General features: G+C 34.9%; 1 long non-coding RNA gene across 1 annotated transcript; it reads right to left on the bottom strand.

Moving 5' to 3' along the window:
• Window positions 1-11,273: 11,273 nt before the first annotated feature.
• Window positions 11,274-12,102, bottom strand: LOC125491776 (uncharacterized). The gene is made up of 2 exons (XR_007268435.2): window positions 12,021-12,102; window positions 11,274-11,591 (listed from the first exon to the last, which is right to left on the bottom strand). It is a non-coding gene; the product is annotated as an uncharacterized LOC125491776 (long non-coding RNA).
• Between the last annotated feature and the right edge of the window lie 9,806 nt (window positions 12,103-21,908).

The following is a 21,908-nucleotide window of genomic DNA, read 5'->3' as shown; positions in this document are numbered from 1 at the left end:
ACACTTGTCACCCCCAGGGTGCACAGAATATGGAGTATTAGTGCCCTCATCCATAAGACGTCTCTTTAAGGTCTTGCACTTCTGTGGTACACACCACCTCCCTTTAAACCTTAGACTCCCATCATCATGAATCTTGAAGTCTACTTCCTTACCTTGCTTCATTTTCTCTTTATCTTATCTAGATGCTCATCCCCGAACTTGACCCTCAATATCTCATCGAAAACTGACACTCCCAAAGAAAGATTACTAAGTCTAGCCTCACTTTCCCCAGGATTTAAAATTTCTAGGTTCAACCTTTGCATATCTCTACACAACTCCTCAGGGACTATCAAAGACTCAAGCTATGACTCGATTTTCACTCAAGGCGTCAGCACCACATTGCTTTCCCTATGATACTGGATTCTAGATCTAATCCTTAATCAACTCTAGCCATCTCTTTGCCATATTCAAGTCTTTTTGGGTAATATGTATTTCAACCTTTATGGTCTGTAATATCTTGCAAGTTGCCCATAAAGATAATGTCTCCAAATCTTCAATGCAAACAATGGCAGCTAACTCTAGATCATGGGTAGGGTAATTAGCCTCATAAGGTTTCATTGACGCGAGCATAAGCTATTACCTTACCATTCTGTTGCAACACACAACCCAAACCATTTTTGAAGCATCACTATAGACCTCAAATCCCTCATTCCCATCAGGTAGGGTTAAACAGGTGCAGTGGTTAAACGATCCTTCAAGATCTGAAAGCTTCCTCACACTTCTCATTCCACTCAAACTTGGACTCCTTTTTCATAAATTAGTCATAGGTCTTGCTATCTTCGAGAAATTCTCACAAATCTCCTATAATAGCCAGCTAAACCCAAGAAACTCTAATGTCAGTCACACTCTTTGGAGTTGGCCACTCACTCACAGCTTGAATCTTAGCAGGATCTACAGAGACTCCTTCCTTAGACACAAAATGACCCAAGAATGCTACTTTCTCCAAACGAAACTCACACTTAGAGAACTTGGCATATAGTTGGTTCTTTCTCAAGGTCTCCAAAATAATCCTCAAATGTTCATCATGCTCGGTTTCATTCCTCGAATATATCAAAATGTCATCAATAAAAATCACTACGAACTTATCTAAAAACTCATGAAAGATTCTATTCATCAATCCATAAATATAGCAGGAGCATTGGTTAACCCAAATGGCATTACAGTGAACTCGTAGTGACCATAACGCGTTCTAAAGGCAGTCTTAGGTACATCCTTATCGCTACCCTCAATTGATGATATCCTGAACGTAAGTCAATCTTCGAGAACACACTCGCTCCATTCAGTTGATCGAATAGGTCATCTATTCTAGGCAAAGGGTACTTGTTTTTATGGTAACATTTTCAACTCCCTATAGTCATACATAATTCATACTCCCATCCTTTTTCTTCACGAACAAAACAGGAGCTCCCCAAGGCGATGCACTAGGTCTGATATAACCCTTATCCAAAAGTTCTTGCAATTGTCTTTAACTCACTCATCTCAGGAGGTGCCATTCTATAAGGTGCCTTAGATATAGGTGCAGTTCCAGGAACTAAGTCTATGGTAAACTCAACGCTCTTGCAGGCGGCATACCTGAAATTTCACTCGGAAATACGTCCATAAACTCATTCACTATTGGAACATCCTCAAGTTTTAACTCAGCTTCTTTCTCACATCTTGCACGCTACAGAAAAACAGCTCACACCCCTTTCTCATCAATTCTGCACTTGCATAGCAGAGATCATCCAAAGTTTTTAGGTTTCCCAAATCGTCTATATGAGGTAAATTTTCCCGAAGGGTTTCTCAACACTACTTTTGACTTCACAATCGATCCTGGCCTTGTAATGACTCAACCAGTTCATCCCAAGAATCACATCTAAATCTCCTAAGTTAAACTCGATTAAATCGGATGGAAAGACACTCCCTCCTATCTTCAAAGGTAAGTTCTTGAACAACTTAGTACACTTAACGACTTCCCCAGTAGGAATACTAACAGACAAGTCAATTACTCATACTCCACTAATCCCAGACTCTTTAAAAGAAGCGAAATAAAAGAATAGTGCCCCCGAATCAAATAACGTTTTAACGAAAACTGATTAATAGAGAAATTACCAGTTACCACATCCGCAGATCTCTCTGCTTCGTATGACTCATCACGAACACTTTTCCGCAGGTTGTTCTGGGTAGGATTTCATTAGCAGTAGGCCTACTATGGTTTCCTTGGTTATTCTGACCTCCAGGCTTAGGACCCTGGTTCCCTATCTGATTTGACCCTGGTCTAGCCTGATTACCTGTTTCCCTGAGTCTTCAAACCTTTTCCGTGCTTAGCGAAGCACTCATACTCTCTGTGCCCTTTCTTCTGACAATAATGCAGGTCACTGCTCTCCCTTACAGTCTCTCCCAGGATGGTTTTTGTCACACAACTTGCAATTGTGAACCTCTCAGGTCTACCCTGACTACGGTTATCCTGGTTGTTCCTTCCTTGAAAGTTCCCATTCCATTCCGGTTTTTCTTAAAGTTACCTTGGTTTCCCCGTACTAACTCTTTTCTCTTTTCACCAACTATCCATTCTTTTTCCTCTGATTGCAACCATAAATATGGAAGCTCTCCCATACACACATCTAAGATGTAAAGGTCTCACCCCCTAATCCCAGCTGGATTTCATCAGTCAACCCTGTTCGAACCTCTGAGCCTTAAGCTCTCAGTAGCTACCACCTCAGGTGCAAACCTAGACAGGTTATGAACTTACTATAGTATTCAGAAATAGTCATACTACCCATTCTAAGGTTATGAACTCTTGAGCTTTCTGCTTTTCATGAAGGCAGGGTAAAACTTTCCTCTCAGCACAATCACAAAGGCTTCCCAATTGAATCCCTCAGCAGCACTCAATCTAGCCCCTTTTCTCTCCACCACAAATCAGCCTCATCCTTTAGGTATAAAACAGCTGCCTACTCTCATATTAGCAGGGCAATTCACTACCTCAATAATTTTCAAATTCCCTAATCCAGTTTTCTAGGAAAGGTAGGGTCAGCTTGTCCCTTAAATAAGGTGGTTTCACTTTGGCAGTCTTTCGAACATCTCTCCAGCAGTCTCTGGACGTTCGACCTTGTCCTGATTCAGTTTCTCCGCCAAGAGGCGAATAGCATCAGCTAGTTCAGTGTTGTTAGCCATTCTACTTCGGGACCTGAAAGTAATATAACTCTACTCAGGTTCCAGAAAACTTACATAGTCATCTAAGCAAGCAATACTTGATTTGATCATTAAAGATCGCATCAACATACAATTTCACTAAGTTTCAACATGGAATGTTCTCTAATATTCATATAGTTGTTCACGTAAATAAATTCATATCACATGAAATTAGCAAGAAAATTGTAATCACATAATGAAAATAAAAAAATATTTCCCATTACGTGCCCAAAATAAATTCTTACTCCTTGAATAAAAACTATATTTTATTCTTCCATAGAAGGGAAAAAATGTGAAATAAAATAACACACTAGTTATATAATTTTCCTAAAATGCAATCTATAAAACACCTTTGTCTTGTTGGCACATACCCAACATTATTCTTTATAACTAAAACCTTATGTTATCTATATTATAAAAAAAATCTATAAGTATATATAACCTATGGCACTACATGCCATCCTTATCCTTTCTTCCTTATATTGTTAGGTAGAAGTCTTCATCACTAGCTTCATCCTCTTCTTCGTCTCATAGTAACAATGAATTTCTCTTGATCTTAGACTGTATAGTAGGTATGGTGTCCAAGTCTCTTCAGGTTCAGATTCAATCCTCATACATGCATCATATATCCTCCCTAGTAGTACCTCTAGCACGATCCATTCTATGATGACTTCATCATCCCTAGCATATTCTTCCTCAAATGCAACGCATTATCCAATGCAGTTCTTCATACTCCCTATGGTCAATGGGTGGATGACGGTTGTCGCTTCATCGTCAGTCAGAAGATGGGTTAAAATAGTTTCCTAAATTTGCAGCCATAATCGTAGAGCTACATCACAATAACCAGAAGGTTTAGCACTCTTCCTAACGTTTCCCACAAATAATCAGAGGTAACAAAACAAAGGCATGTAAATATAACACTTTGCAGGCAAGAATTATAAAATTAGCAGGAAGAAAAATTCATGCATCATTAGCAGGGAAGTAAAATAATAATGCACTTATTTGCAGGGAAGAAAATAATAATGATGCTGAACTAATTTTTAATGCAGGCATATAATATTTCTATCCTATATGCCCTTCTTATACTACCCATTCTCACAATGCTAACTATAAACCTTAAAGGCATGAAAATAATGCTGACACTTTATATATATAACATTACTTTTGTGCCTAAAATAATTTTCGAATAAAAATATTTCGGACCCAAGACACTCGAAAAAAAATGTTCACTCGAAAAAATTTTTTTTTTTTTTTCTTCGGACTCAGCACGTTTTCGAAAATAATTTTTTTTTTCGGACTCCTCAAATTTTCGAAAAAAAATTTCGAACTCACAGAACTTTTCGAAAACAACATTTTCGTACCTCTAATTTTCAAAAAAATTCGGTGTTTCTAAAAAACATTTCTAAACTAAAACGTAGGAGCAATACTAAGGTTTCCTCCAAATAGCCAATAAGCTAGGTAACTAAAAAAACTAAAGTCACTTAATAAGCTAGTTATTTAGGCGCCTATAAGTCTTAAACTAACCTAAAGCTCCCGATACCACTTTGTAACACCCCGATAATTCTCTTTTCTAGAAAATAACTTTATAATAAACTTAGAGAATTACCCAGGCATTATCGCCGTGTGATAACGTTTCGGCTTACTCAGAATTTTGCAGCGGAAAACTTATTAAAATCAACTTTATTAAACTTACGAAAACCAAATGACAATGTCAGAATTAACACACCAACTTAAACTATGTCTGAAAATATAAACTCCTAGAAAAACTTAAATAAAACTAATGTCAAAGCCTCTCCTTCCATTGATTCCCAATGATATGCATCTTCGAACCTGTAATGTCAATGCTTTCTTGACTCTGCTCCCCGAAGGATCACCACAGGATCAATAGGCAAAGCCATGATCACAAACACAGACAACACGTAATCAGCAAAGCTGAGTACTACATATCAGACATACATAACCTAAACATGATACTACAAAACATAACTTGCAGGAATAGTAATAATAAACATATAACAATCTGCAGACGACTCCTACTAACTAGACTCTAAACTTTTATTTCTTCTTTAAATGGAATAGTTATCGGACGAGTTGTCTATACTGAATAGGAGATATGGGAGCTACCACTATTCCAATTGACCTGCGATATCGAGGAACCTTTGAGCTAAAAAGGAAAGGTGATCAATCCAATCTAGAAATACATATCACGGCGGACTATGTATCCCAACCCTTGTGTCCAACTCTAGACGTGCACCAGTCTAAAGTCTATAACTACTCTCGTTTCACTTTACGTTGCATTCATTTTAATACTTGTGTTGAACAACCAAGCACATAACACATAACTAATAATCATATAAACATCACAAAAACTCCTTTTTTTTAGAATTAACAAGTGTTCACAACTTATCATTCAAGACTCTTTAACTTCTTTTATTCTTATAATTCCTGTTGAACCTAGCCAACAGTAAACTATTCTTTATATATATATAACTCATACTTACCAAATAAGATCGCGGTTCTTATAAATAATAAATAATACTCAATGAATCTATGTAACACATGATTTAACTTACTTACATTAATTCACTCACGAATTAATACTGAACTGGACTTATCTGCTTGCATCAAACTTCCATACAAACATACTCATAATACTTCTAGTTTACATGTAGCACATAGGCAAATAACATGTACAATTCCAGTAATCATATATACGAACAACAGAGTCCTATACATGATACTAATAAATAAAACATCCCTAAAGCATGTTTCTAAATCATATAGCGCGTAGACTATGTACGTACCTTGTGTAAACGAATGGTAGGCCACTTTTACGCTCTAAAAGTTCCTACTATGAATTCTCCGCCTAGAAAATAAAATAATAAAATAAATACTTTGAACTAAAAATTTACAGCAACTTTAAAAAGTCCCAAACCCTTTTAAACGTCTTTAAAAATCGTTTTTATTATTAAACTTTCGTTATTTTTAATCCCTAGTATAATCAACTATTCTAGTGATTAAAAATCATTTAAAAACCTTAAAATAATACTTTCTGAAATTCCAGCATTATAAAATTTATAAATCTTCTGAAATATATTTAATACATATAAAATCATATTCTATAACAAACTCATATTTATATTTAAATATATAGTTTCTAGTGATTAAAACCCTAAAAACTATATCTTTCATAATAAAAACTGAAAATAATAAATCTGAATTATTATTTTTACATATATGACAACCGAAATATATTTTAATATAAAATAATAATTTAAATCATAACATGCTAATAAAATAAAATAATATAAAAACTAATACTTTAATGAAATCTTAGAGGAGAAGAAAAGAAAAACAAAAAACAAGGAGGAAGGGCGCCGGAGGCTGGACAGCAGCAAGGGGGCGGCAGCACTTTCTTGGTTCAATAAGGTTTTGTGACGTTTCTTGTTCAACAAGAAACGTTACTTAGCGAAGAAGAAACAATCTTTGAGAGAAAAATATGAAACTCATGCACAAAGGGAAGAAGGGAGAGAAAACCGGCGGGTGAGAGAAAGAAAAGTATCACGTGCAAGGGAAGAGAGAGAAATAGAGTGTAGGGTAAAATATTTGGGTTTTTAGGATATTTAAATAGGCTAATCCTTTTGGGCTTAGGAAAAGAGATTCAATAATTAAAACTTTGATGACTAACAAGATGGGCTTATTAGGACTTTAGTCATCAAATAGTCCTTTCCCTTTTTTTAATTTGGGCTTTCGATTCCATTAAGCTTTTTTTCAAATATGTTTTTAATAATTAAAACTCTTATTAAGACATGCTTAATTAAAATATTACAAATTTTATTAAGCTATGAAAAATATTTTTTTTAGTTAACTTTTAAAATAGTCAACCCTTTTTAAAAGTCAAATCATTTTCCAAACTCATTTGGATTTAAATATAACCACATAGATACTTTAATATATTTATGAAAATTCTTTAAAATTGTGGGGGATTACAATGGCATTTCAGAGCGTTTGAGATTTAATCTCTATTAATAAACAACTTCCCGACCTTGAGAATACATAGCCCCTCCAAATTTTGATTTGAATACTCAATTTGGTTAAAAGTCACAGATAACTCGAAAACTATTGAGCAAATCTCACTCTCTACTTGCTCTATACTCCCTTTATGAATTGAACATAAGGTGATCTATACAACAGAAATAAATTTCGTTCATATATATATATAGCCATTATATACATCGAATATTTTACAAGTCAAAAGTTTATTAGATATATCACCAAAGCTAAATTCACATTAATAGCCAAAAATAATACTATGCCTCCCACGAGGAATGATAAAACTATATTAGATATAGGCAGCATAACCTATATCACCAATATAAAAATGAAAAAGTAATGTTGTGAAAAGGAAGAAGTACAAAAATAATGTATTAAATTCAGAAAACATATTTTATTCAACTTTTTGAATGTGAGAAAGGAATAGAAGGGTAATGGAATGGAATGGAAAAGTGACATCCCCTCTCTCTCTCTCCTACAATTGATCTGACCAACAGAAAGCCATTCTCCAAAACTCCAAAATTCTTACAGTTAACTTTATTTCTATTATGGAGAGAAATAAAAATAAATTAAGTGGGAAATTAAATGTTGTTGAATTGTGGAAAAAAGGTCTCGTCAATTTAGTTGTTTTGAAGATATTGTGGAAAATTTGGAGAAGAAAATTGGCTTTCATGGAGGTTGAGAGCTGGGAGAAGAATCAAAAATAGATAATTCAGAGATGAACAATGCAATACAAAAATCAGATAATTCAAAGATGAACAAAGCATGCGTGGAAACACAATATGTATCTGCATTGTACAAAAAGACATGACCATCACATATGTTGTTCAGAATATAGCCTAACTGATAAACACAATACCATGTCTTTATTTTCATTAGTTAATAAATTGATAATAATAACGTTAAGCTACAAAACATTTATATTAAAAAAAATTGTTTTTATTTTTTTATAACAAAACCATCATATTTTCAAGAAAATAATACTAGTGTATAATCTTAATTTGTGTGAGTTATCATCCAATAAAATCATTTATATACAAATAAACCTTATAACATGTATAAATTAACCAAAACGAATATTACATTGAACGTTAATGGAAAAAAAAGTTGTTGCATATTAGTTGTTTTCACATCTGAATGATTGACTACTAATAACAGTATTTTAATGTGACGTTAATAATTTACGATGGGATTTATTAAGAAAAAAGGCATGCGTGGAAAATGTTCACACGAACACCATATCTATCATATTTGACAATATATGGCAACGCATAAACACAATACGTTGCAATTATAACACCATTTCTATCTATTAGTGTATAATCTTAATTTTTGAGACTTATCATATATATATACTAATAAACCTTTTAACAATAAATTACCCAAAACCAATATTATATTGAACGTTACTGAAAAAAAAGTTTACGCATTTCATTTTTCGATATGAGGGATTGACTACTAATAACACTAGTTTAATGTCACAAACATAAGTAATTTACAATGTGGTTTATTAAGAAAAAAGGCATGCGTGAAAATGTTCACAAGAACACCATATCTATCATATTTGACAACATATGGCAACGCAGAAAAAATACATTGCAATTATAACACCATTTCTATCTATTAGTGTATAATCTTAATTTTTGTGACTTATCATATATATAAATACTAATAAACCTTTTAACAATAAATTACCAAAAACCAATATTATATTGAACGTTAATGGAAAAAAAGTTTACGCATTTCATTTTTCAATATGAGGGATTGACTACTAATAACCTAGTTTAATGTCACAAACATAAGTAATTTACGATGTGGTTTATTAAGAAAAAAAGGCATGCGTGGAAAAATGTTCACAAGAACACCATATCTATCATATTTGACAATATATGGCAACGCATAAACACAATACGTTGCAATTATAACACCATTTCTATCTATTAGTGTATAATCTTAATTTTTGTGACTTATCATATATATATACTAATAAACCTTTTCACAATAAATTACCCAAAACCAATATTATATTGAACGTTAATGGAAAAAAAGTTTACGCATTTCATTTTTCAATATGAGGGATTGACTACTAATACACTAGTTTAATGTCACAAACATAAGTAATTTACGATGTGGTTTATTAAGAAAAAAAGGCATGCGTGGAAAAATGTTCACAAGAACACCATATCTATCATATTTGACATATATGGCAACGCAGAAACACAAACGTTGCAATTATAACACCATTTCTATCTATTAGTGTATAATCTTAATTTTTGTGACTTACATATATATATACTAATAAACTTTTAACAATAAATTACCAAAACCAATATTATATTAAACGTTAATGGAAAAAAAGTTTACGCATTTCATTTTTCAATATGAGGGATTGACTACTAATAACACTAGTTTAATGTCACAAACATAAGTAATTTACGATGTGGTTTATTAAGAAAAAAAAACATGCGTGGAAAAATGGTCACAAAAACACCACATCTATCATATTTGACAATATATGGCAACGCAAAACACAATACGTTGCAATTATAACAATTTCTATCTATTAATGTATAATCTTAATTTTGTGACTTCATATATATATATAATAAACTTATAACAATAAATCCCAAAACCAATATTATATTGAACGTTAATGGTAAAAAAGTTTACGCATTTCATTTTTCAATCTGAGGATTGACTACTATAACACTAGTTTATTGTCACAAATGTAAGTAATTTACGATGTGGTTTATTAAGAAAAAAAAGACATGCGTGGAAAATGTTCACATGAACACCATATCTATCATATTTGACAATATATGGCAACGCAGAAACACAATACGTTGCAATTATAACACCATTTCTATCTATTAGTGTATAATCTTAATTTTTGTGACTTATCATATATATATATATACTAATAAACCTTTTAACAATAAATTACCCAAAACCAATATTATATTGAACGTTAATGGAAAAAAAGTTTACGCATTTCATTTTTCAATATGAGGGATTGACTACTAATAACACTAGTTTAATGTCACAAACATAAGTAATTTACGATGTGGTATATTAAGAAAAAAAAGACATGCGTGGCAAATGTTCACATGAACACCATATCTATCATATTTGACAATATATGGCAACGCAGAAACACAATACGTTGCAATTATAACACCATTTCTATCTATTAGTGTATAATCTTAATTTTTGTGACTTATCATATATATATATACTAATAAACCTTTTAACAATAAATTACCCAAAACCAATATTATATTGAATGTTAATGGAAAAAAAGTTTACGCATTTCATTTTTCAATATGAGGGATTGACTACTAATAACACTAGTTTAATGTCACAAACATAAGTAATTTACGATGTGGTTTATTAAGAAAAAAAAGACATGCGTGGAAAAATGTTCACAACAAGAACACCATATCTATCATATTTGACAATATATGGCAACGCAGAAACACAATACGTTGCAATTATAACACCATTTCAATCTATTAGTGTATAATCTTAATTTATTTGACTTATCATCCAATAAAATCATATATCTAGAATAAACCTTTTAACAATAAATTACCCAAAACCAATATTATATTGAACGTTAATGATAAAAAAATTTATGCATTTCATTTTTCAATCTGAGGGATTGACTACTAATAACACTATTTTAATGTCACATATGTAAGTAATTTACGATGTGGTTTATTAAGAAAAAAAAGGCATGCGTGGAAAATGTTCACATGAACACCATATCTATCATATTTGACAATATATGCAACGCATAAACACAATACATTGCAATTATAACACTATTTCTCTCTATTATTATATCAATTTCAACAATACATAACAATGGAGAAACAAAATATGTTGCAATTTTAACACCATATCTATCATATTTGACAATAGATGGCAACGCAGAAACACAATACATTGCAATTATAACACTATTTCTCTCTATTATTATATCAATTTCGACAGAACATAACAATGGAAGAAACAAAATATGTTGCAATTTTGACACCATTAGATATGTTGTTGACAATATAGCGGAAATGATAAACACAATATGATGCTTCATTTTAAATACAAAATGATAAGTTCACATATTCATAAAACCATAATCATACAAAGTACTTAACATTATCCATACAACCATTAGAATGTTAAGTGAGGTACTTAAAATTACACTTGCATTAGATCGTTACAAAAGAAAGCAATCCGACGCGCAAAAATACAACGAACATGTCATTGTTATCTATCCATTTCGCTGTGAAATCTTCCTCCACCACCCCTGACTTGCATTAAACTATCGGCTACAATTATGAACAAAAATTGTTAGAATTAAAATGTAACTCATAAACTTAAAAGTAAAGACCCAATAATGTTCTATAACGTTTTGTAATGTTTTTAGGTGAACTGCTAAAAGTTCTGTAATACAAAGTAATATAAATTACCGGAAAATAAGCAATTTCAAGAAGTAAAAAGTCAAATTTCAGAACAAAAATCACCATCAAATAACTCGTATCAAATTCCAGAGCATAAAACCCACTCAATTTGCTCTAACACCACCATAAAACAAACCCACGAATGGAAAAAACATGAAATTTGCTACTTATAATACACGAAATTAAGACATGTTTAGAACTTTAACATGCAATTTTCATGAATTAAACCCACGAAATTTAAAAAACCCAAGAAATTTCTTGATGTACACCACACAATTTTCAAGTAATTAAACATACCTTCAATTCACGAAAAAACACAGTTACGCCTCTTTCCGGCGAATTTTCCGGCGAATTCCGGCTTCAAACCTTCCGGTTCTGGTGTGGGTCTCCGGTGGGTGGGATGATGACTGAGGTTGAGGAGTGAGGTTGAGGAGTTATGTTGAGGAGAGAGATTGAACTAACTTATGGAATGAGGGGAATACCCCATTCCCTTGCTTTTGCATTCCATTTTACTAAGTTATTTGAAATGACAAAATTGCCCATGATATAGGTTATGCTGCCTATATCTGATATAGTTTTATCATACCTCTGCCTCCCACACTTCCTCCGCATTAGTAGAAGTCAGATTTGGATAGCCTAAATTTACAACCATCTTTTCTCTTAGACTATGAACCACTTTTATTTCCATATGAAACAAAACTTAAGGGGAAATTTTCTGACTAACTAGCAAAGATATGGGAATTGTAGGGGAGTCCTCGAGGTCTAACCCCTTACAATTCCATGAGATAACTTTCATTTCTCCTCATGAGACTGATTCGGCCCATTCCACGACCTAGATCGAATTTCAATTCTACCGTTATTAAGGCTATGTTCAGTTCACCTTATTTTTGCTTATTTCAGATCTAATCAGATCAGATCAGATCAGATCAGATCAGAAAAAATAAGTTCAGATCAGATCAGTTCATATCAGATCAGTTCAGATCATGCTTATATTTTAAAATCACTATATTTTTCATTACATATTAGTAAAAATTATAATAATTGAATATTAATAAAGTACTCATTAAAACGAATCAAACAAGATCCCACATGACTATATTTTTTCTTATATATTAAGAAAAATCTAAAAGATAAGATCTTGTTATCAGATCAGATCAGAAAAAATAAGTTCAGATCAGATCAGATAAGTTCAGATCAGAAAATTTCAGGTGAACTAAACATAGCCTAATATTTAATATTTCTCTTCAATTTTCTCCTTATGCTGCAACCAGTCCAAGAAACCTTTAGTCACCTCAAACTTACACTTCTTAGCACATTGTAATCCCAAAACAACTTCATGTTTGATTTTAGGTGGTTGGACCAGCCTTTTTTGCAAATAACAATCATAAAAAGCTTTATCTAAAGTCGAGTATTACATCTTTTGATTACCCTTTCCCACTGCCTCAATGTGACGCTCCTTCACCACAACATGCTTTGAGGAATTTTTTAAGCAACAATCACTCCAGCTTCCTCCTTCCTTTCGGTCTCCACACCTTCCTTGACCACTGATGGTGGATTAAAGCAAATCAGTTGCGATCCCTTAAACTAACCAGAAGTCAATGTCTTCTCCATATAGTCCTGCCGTTCATTAAACCCTAGAAACGACAACACTTGCAGATTTGCGAATTCCCAAGTAAGAGTATCTTGAATACACGAGTGATATGAACTTGAAGAACCAGATTGCAGTGTTGAGTACGCACTTGGATAAGCTAAAGGCGTATGTGGTGAAGCCCTAATGTCAACATTTAAGCCATCTTCCAAAAAGTTATTCCATAATTCCAAGAAGCCACTTCCTTCATTATTAGACCCATTGGAAGAAGGCGAATTCCAAGCATTTGTAGAATGATAGCACATAACATATGCTCCAAATGTTGCATCTAGTGTTCTTGATCGTCCTTTGCATTTCCCATCTCTCTTTATAATTCTTGTCTCACAGCGGCGTCTTCGATAGTTCTTGACTGACCTTTGTGCTTCCCGTATCTCTTTGTAATTATTCTTTCATCATGTTCTTGAACGTCCTTTACGTCTTTCATAGTGGTAACTTCAATTGTTCTTGATTGTCCTTTGCGCTTCCCATCTCTCCTTACAATTCTTATTTTATGTCAGCAATGATTAATTAAATTAGAATATACCCTGCTATAACTTATCGCTTGCCTTTAGAAATACACGCCAAGTTTTTTTTTTTTTTGATAATTTGCGAGACTCTTTTATTGATAATAATATGAAGGCAGCCTCTATACTCAAAATAGGGTATTCCCCCACTAGGTGGGCGAAGTTTTCATAGTGTCAAAGCACACCCTATAGAGAGGAGTCCCCCTTCAAAAAACTGATACAATCGAGTCTCATTACAAGAAGCATGAAAGGTGAAAGATTACAAAACAGATTACATAATTTGATGAAAAGGGAAGGTGCCAGCAGGGTACATTCACCCATACAAATCAGGGCTTAAACATCCAAAGGCTGAGGTCATAACCAAGCCACGAAGTGATCCATGCGAGCGAGGCCTTGCTTTGCTAAGGTGTCGGCCACCTGGTTTGAGGATCTTCCTTTGTGAACTATGGTGATATCCAATTCTCCATTGCAAGCTGATCTGATGAATTTTAGATGAAATCCTAGATTCCATGGGCCTCCCTTTTCCCCGGTACACCAAGCTACAACATTAGCGGAATCTAATTCTATCATGAGGGATGATTTTCTGAAAACATCATTAGCCAAAGTGATTGAAAGGGCACGATGAATTGCGAGAACTTCCGCGCTATTTATCTCCATTGTCGGTATTGACATTGAGAAAACACATTTGAAATGGCCCAAGTGGTTGCGGAGAACACCTCCAATTGCGGCTTTGTTCACGGCGGTATTATAGGATGCATCTACATTCCACTTTAGCATATTCTCACAAGGGGCCATCCATATTGCTGCAGCAGGGTCAGTCATCTTTGGTAGTTTTTGGGCCCCATCGCCCCATAAAAGACATCTTGGGTTTCGCTGAATGTCCATTGGGGAGTATGGGAAAGCATCAGCCCATCCAGAGATCCACCATCCTAACCTCAGCAGGATTAGATCACATACATCCGAAGGTGAAGAAGCAATTTTATCAAAAATACGTGAGTTTCTTTCTTTCCATATTGACCATGGAATGATAAAAAAAATCGCCTGCCAGACTTTCTTGAAGAAGGGAGATTTTAAAGGGGACACCCATTGATCAAATAAGGATCGCAAGGATAGTGGAAAACACCATTTGGTATTCCACATCCCCATCCACCAGTTCCAAATATGAGATGCAAAGGGGCAGTGAAGAAATAGGTGGTTGTGATGTTCTGAGGAGGATTGACATAACCCACAAATATCTTCTGATTGAGGAATGATTCCAAGGGAAGCTAATTTGCTTTTGGTGTTTGTTCGGCCCAGTAGAGTGGCCCAAATGAAAATTTCAATGCGGTGAGGTACTAGGCTAACCCATATCCCTTTGATTACATCTATGCGAGGAGGAAGGGTAGCTTTTGCCATTTTCAACGAGAAGGATTTTGATGAGAAATTACCTGATTTGTGGAAGGTCCATATGGGTGAGTCATTATGGCCAGATGCAAGAAAAACCTGCTGAAGGAGTTGTAATAAATTTTCTTTTTCCTCTGTATCACGAGTTCGGAGTTCCCGGGTCCAAGAGAATGACCAGGCCCACTGGAGGCCATCCCAGTAGCCCATGGAGGCTATTGAAGCGGATTTATGCCGCTAAAGAAAGGCGGGGGAAAAGATTTTCAAGGCTTTGGCCCAATCCACACGTGATGCCAAAAAAGAGTATCAGCCCCATCTCGAATTAACATTCTCCAGCCTTGAAAACCAGGGTTTTTGATGTTGGTTTTTTAGAACTGCATTACAAATATTTCCCATGGGCCGCCTTGTTTTGGGTTTTTTGGTCATGGATGGTGAAGGTGGGGGTATTTGTATTTTTCCCATACAATCTGTCTCCATAGTGGGGATGGATCACTGAAAAATTTCCATATCCATTTGTATAGAAGTGCCAAATTCCGGTGATAGATATTGCCAAGGTTGAGTCCTCCCAAAGATTTGGGAAGTTCTACAATATTCCATGCGACAAGCGATAGGGACTTTTTCCCTTTTTCACCACTCCAAAGGAATTGTCTTTGGATTTTGTTGATTTTCTCTATAACAGATTTTGGGATTGGGAAGATGGACATATAGTAGAGGGGAAGGCTGGATATTGATGATTTAATAAGTGTGACCCTGCCACCTATAGATAGTAATCTCCCTTTCCAAGAATCAAGCTTCTTTGATATTCTATCAATAATCGGGTCCCATGATTTGACCCTAGAAATATCACATCCAATGGAAGGAAAGGTAGGTGAAAGTAGGGTGCCTCCGGTGCATAAGAGTTTTTAGTGGCTCTTTCATCCAATCCGGAGGGACATTAATTCCTTTTAAGGAACTTTTATGGAAGTTTATTTACAATCCAGAAGCCAAATGAAAGAGGATTAAAGCCTTTTTGATGTTTTGCAGGTATTGTATATTTGGGGGGTAAAATATTAGGGTGTCATCTGCATATTGAAGGTGTGAGAGACACAAGCCACCTTTCGATGTTTCAACCCCTTCCTAATAGCCGTGATTTATTGCTTTATGAATTAGCAGGTTTAGTGACTCCACCGCTAGTACAAATAAGAATGGTGATAAGGGGTCCCCTTGGCGAAGCCCCTTTTGGAGTTTAAAGGGAGGTGCAGGAGAACCATTGATCAGAATTGAAGAAGAGGCAGTCATTATAAAGATCGGATCCATTGGCGCCACTTTATAGGGAAGTTCATTTTTTCCAAAGTCTAGTCGAGGAATTTCCAAGATACACTATCGAAGGCCTTATGGAAATCTATTTTGAGGAGTGAGGTTGGTGTTTTCTTTCTTTTGCAAGTGTCGATAAGTTCCTCTGCTATAAGTGCGCTGTCCAAAATCTATCGGCCTTCTATGAAGGCTGATTGTGCAGGCCCTACAAGTGTATTCATAACCTTTTGGAGGTGGTTTGCGAGAATCTTGGCCAGGATTTTGCAGAGGCAACCCACCATACTAATGGGTCGGAAATCTTTAAGATCGGATGGTTTATCAAGTTTGGGTATTAAGGCAATGTATGCCATGTTACAGCCCTGAGGGAGGTGAGAAGATCTCCAAAATTCGAAAACTGTTTCATACACATCTTCTTTAATTACCTCCCAAGCACTTTTAATGAAAGCGAAGTTGAAGCCGTCCGGCCCCGGGGCTTTATCCGAATTACAAGATGCAACTGCCATGTCTATTTCTTCCCGGGAGAAGGGTTCAATAAGTGATGCTGCCTGGTGAGATGATAGTTGTTTGAAGTCCAATCCCTCGAGTAAGGGCCTGTTGGTGAAGTCTTCTTTGAATGCTTTTTTAAAAAATTTTGTTGCCTCCTTTTTTATTTTCTCCGGGTCAGAGGAAGTATTTCCATCAATATTGATGGATGACATGCAGTTTCGTCTTTTGCGAAGTGATGCCACCACATGGAAGAACTTTGTATTACGGTCCCCCTCTTTTAACCATTTGATCCGGGAATTCTGGGCCCAATAAGCCTCTTTCCTTTTCATCCAGGCCCAAAGTTCAGTTTGAGCACTTTTCTTTCTTTCAAGTTCCACGTCATTGAGGTTTCGGTTATTGGAGATCTCATCCATCTTCTTGATCTCGTTTTCAAAGTGCTTGATTTTTGTTTCAATGTTTCCGAACACAGTGATGTTCCAGTGGAGGAGGCTCTGTTTTACTACTTTCAGTTTCATACCCATGTTTCCAGGAGGTGAATTTTGCCAGGTGTCTTTTATGAGCTTCATACAACTTGGAGAGGTAAGCCAGCAATTCTGGAATTTGAAGGGTTTCGGGCCCCAAGTTTGAGAGAGTGAGGTTAACAGGAGTGGGCAATGGTCTGAGAGTCCGCGGTTTAGAAGTGAGAGTTTAAGTGATGGGAAGTGTGTTAGCCATTCTGGGTTGATGAAGCATCGATCCAATTTGCTTTTGGAATTCCCCCGGAACCATGTGTACTTGTCCTTTGAGGGGATTTCCAAAAGTTGCATTGACTGGATAAATGATTTGAAGGCATCAATATCTGATTGAGAGGATAACTGGCTGCCTCTGTCAGAGGGGGAGAGTATCTCATTAAAATCTCCTATAATGAGGCATGGTAGTTTTGATTTTTCCCAGAATTCATACAAGTCATTCCATACCCTCGCCCGATCCAATGCTGTGCATGAATTATATATGGCTATCAGTGAGACTTCCCATTTTAAAGGGGTTATTTGGCTTGATATTGCAATCCAGTGTTTGGCGCACATTGAGGATGACACCATGAAGAACTTTTTCGACCACATGAGCAGAATACCCCCAGAGTTACCTTCTGCAGGACTGAAGGTCCATTCCACATCTGGGGTGTTCCATAATGTTCTAATGAGTTTCGGGTGTATATCACCCATTTTAGTCTCTTGTATCGTGACCAAGAGGGTATCATGGCTAGTGATTAATTTCCTGAGTGCACTTCTTTTTATTTTTGCACCTAAGCCTCTTATATTACAGGAGATTAAATTCATCATTTAACTAAGAAAAATTGAGAGTGAGAGAGAGGAACTTATCTTTGGGAATATGCCCAGTTCATTTTCTGAGCAGCAAGAATTGATTCAATCTTCTCATTTAATTCTGATCTTGGTCCCTTGAAGTGAGGCCCTAGTTGAAGGCCCATATCTATAACATCTTCTGCGCAAATAAGGAAGGTCTCTTCAGAGTCGTTACCTTGACCAGCTTCTTCCCTTATAACTGTAGGAGGAATTTTTGCCAGTTTCTGTTTTCTTTTTTTTTTTCTTTTTTCTCTTTTTTTCCTTTCATGGGCCCTCTTGATTGGGATCGGAATTGAATCTTCAAAACCAGGTGGGTAAGAGGGTCCTGAGCTTGTTGTCCATGAGGTTGAGGGAGTGTTACATTTTAGGAGAGGATTGAATTTGTTGTTTAGTGTTATTTTGGGTGATGGGATAGTAGGCTCAGATTTTTGGGAGGTTGGGCTGTGAGTGGGGTTTCTGTTGGTTGGGCTTTGGGCTTTTTTGTTTATTGATTTTGTAGGTGAGAGAAAATGATTGGTTTGCAGTAAAGAATTATTGGAATTTAATTCTTCAGGCATTTGGAGGGCCAGTGGCGATTGATTTGACATATAGTCATTATTGGTTGTGTCTTGGGGAAGGGAATTTGTTGGTTTTGAGGTAAAAAGGTTATTTTTGGAGGTTGTGGCCTGACAATTTATGTCTTGGGAAGGGAAGTCATTATTAACTTCTTTTTGTTTTTACATTGGGGGATTCACCAATGACTCGTCCAGGCATGGCTCTTTCAATCCCATCTCCGGTGACGAGGGAATATCGGAATTTTGGTTTTCAGGTGGTAAGGGGGGATTTTTTTGGTTTTCAGGGCCTGAGAGAGGAGATTCCCAAATGTGAATCTTTGATTTGTCTCCTTCCACGTCGAGTGCCATCTTGCAGTTTATTTCGAATAAACAATCCGTAGATATCAGGATTTTTGTGTATTCAAATTGTTGTTGGTTCACTGATAGTACTTTCCCGAAAATGCATCCGATCTTATAGAAATTGTCATAGGACCAAGCATGCAGGGGAACTCCATATATTGTTATCCATGTTTCTCTCCAAAGGGATGATGTTTTTCTTGCAGCATTTCGAACTTCCATGTACCATTTTTCTAACCATTTGCTTTCCAACATGGCCTCTTTCTCTTCTATCGAGTCAAAGGTGATGATATGAAGGAGGCCTCCCAGTGACTTTATTGTGAGGTTTGCTACTCCTTCTGCTAAGATTTGGTATAATATGGAATTCGAGGATGATGGATTGTAGGCCACACATATAAGGCTTTTTTTGAGCATATCATCATTTTCTGGGCATTTACTGAGTTTGATGAGACAAACTGTTTCCTCGTCGCATTCACCTGTTTCTAATGCTATTCTCGCCTGTTCAACTTCTTCCCCCAGCACTCGAGAGCACATTACTCTTGCTTTACTCATTTCTTGTTGGATGAAGTCAGGTTGTGATTCCATTTGCTGCAGGTTAAGGTAGACATGCGAGGGAAAGGTTTGGTATGTTGGTGGAGGGGTTCCGGGTTGGGGGTTTTTTTGTGGTGCTGGTTGAGGGTTTTGTTTGGGGTGGTTTTTGGCGATTGAGTTCTTCCGTTTTCATTTAGTATGGCCTGATGAAGAGAATGTTTGGCCACAAATTTGATAAAGGCGAATTGGTATTGGTGATTTGGTTTGGGTGGTTTGGGAATGGTTATATGGATTATGGGACCATATTTGTGGAAGATGTTGGCAATATCAGATGGTCCAAAGTATGTGGGAAGGAATTTTATGAATGTTGTTTGTGTGGCTAGTGGTGGTAGCGGCTGATGGTGGCTGGTTTTTCTTCTGTTGACAGTGGTCCACTCATGGGTGGGGTTTCCGGTTTCCAAGTGACTCTCCTTTTCTCTGGACTCTCTCTCTCTAAACATTCTCTCTCTACTAATACACGCCAAGTTTAGATATGCTTTTATTTGAAATTATATAATAGGATTCCATAAATGCTCAATAAAAATAATCAACCAATTTCTCTACATTTGAAAATTTCATGTTACAACATAAATCAGATTATCATTGTTATACATTAGTTCTAGGTGATTATGCCCATTCATGATGAAATTGATTTTCATTATGCTACAATCTTAACAAATATTCCTTTCGTTTCCTAAAGATCCTCCCAATTTCACATTTCTCACATATGCCAGTGCAAATTTTGGATACTAATATCTCTAATTATGTATTTATACAAATTCTAAAAATTAGATATTTATATATTATATATTAAGAATAATCTAACAAGATCCCACATATTTATATTTTTTCTTACATATAAATCACAAGCAGTGGTCAATGTAAAATTTGTGAATAATGAAAAATGTCAATAAGTGAGGATCCTTAGTAACTAGAGGTAGTATTCATTGAAATCTAAAGAATTGCTTAATTTGCATTCTTCTTTGATCTATTATAATTGCAAAAGAAAATATCATAAACACAAGCTAGCTTAATAGTTGTCCACTTTTCTTCTCATTAAGATTTAAAGAGTTTCCTAGTTTTTAGACCTTGCAAATAGCATGAAAAATCTTCAATTTAATCAATATATTTATATTTCAACTTAATTTGTGGCATATTTATATTTAAGGAACTTTAAAAGTTGATAAAAAAATAAGTAACTATATATATAAAAATCCGGTGATATTTGATTATCTGTTTCACCCAAAATTTTAAAACGGATGAAAACTCACAGTAACTATATATATAAAAATCCGGTGATATATGGAGCTAGTGACATATTGGATGAGATTCGGATGGTGCTACGTCGCATTCGTCACCCATTCATCCCACTCATTTAATAATATTTTATGTCCTTTCATTACTAAATATTCATAAAAATCATGAGAGAGACAAAAAATTAATTCTAATACAATTTATAAATTATTCTTAAAATAATTGTTGTTGTTTTTTATGATGATCATAGTATGATTAAAATACTTAATGGTGAAAATAATTAACTATTACAGAAAATAAATGTAAATAGTTCGTCAAAAGAAAACTTAATAATGTGTAATAATATTTTTCCGAAATAAAAAAAATTATAATTTTGACTAATTTAGTAAATTTATATTTTTAATTGAATATACTTAGGCAAAAAATGAGGAAAATTTAGGTTTTAGATCTATGCATGTTGCACTATGGTTTCTTAAATTCAAGATTTTAGGTTATTTCTCCTAAAATATGGTAAAATTATTTAACCGTAAACCTATAAAAGTGTAGATTCAAAAAACAAATATAAGATAATTAAATATGTATACATTTTAAAAGAAAATTTTCGTTTGGTTTTTTTTTGTAAAGAATGTACCCCTGTGTACATATTTTCTAAACACATGAGTGATCATCTATATAAAATCCATGGTTAAATGATCATTTACCTGTTTTTAAAAAAATGACTTACACAATTGTCTAATTATATTCTCTTTGCATGTTCATCATCGGTGTCTTGGGTTATTCTCATATGATTCTCATTTATTTGTTAATAAGCTTTTGATCAC

The sequence above is a fragment of the Beta vulgaris genome, chromosome 1 (assembly GCF_026745355.1).
Source record: "Beta vulgaris subsp. vulgaris cultivar EL10 chromosome 1, EL10.2, whole genome shotgun sequence".
Classification (NCBI taxonomy): domain Eukaryota; kingdom Viridiplantae; phylum Streptophyta; class Magnoliopsida; order Caryophyllales; family Amaranthaceae; genus Beta; species Beta vulgaris.
This window is presented reverse-complemented; position numbering and strand designations above follow the sequence as displayed.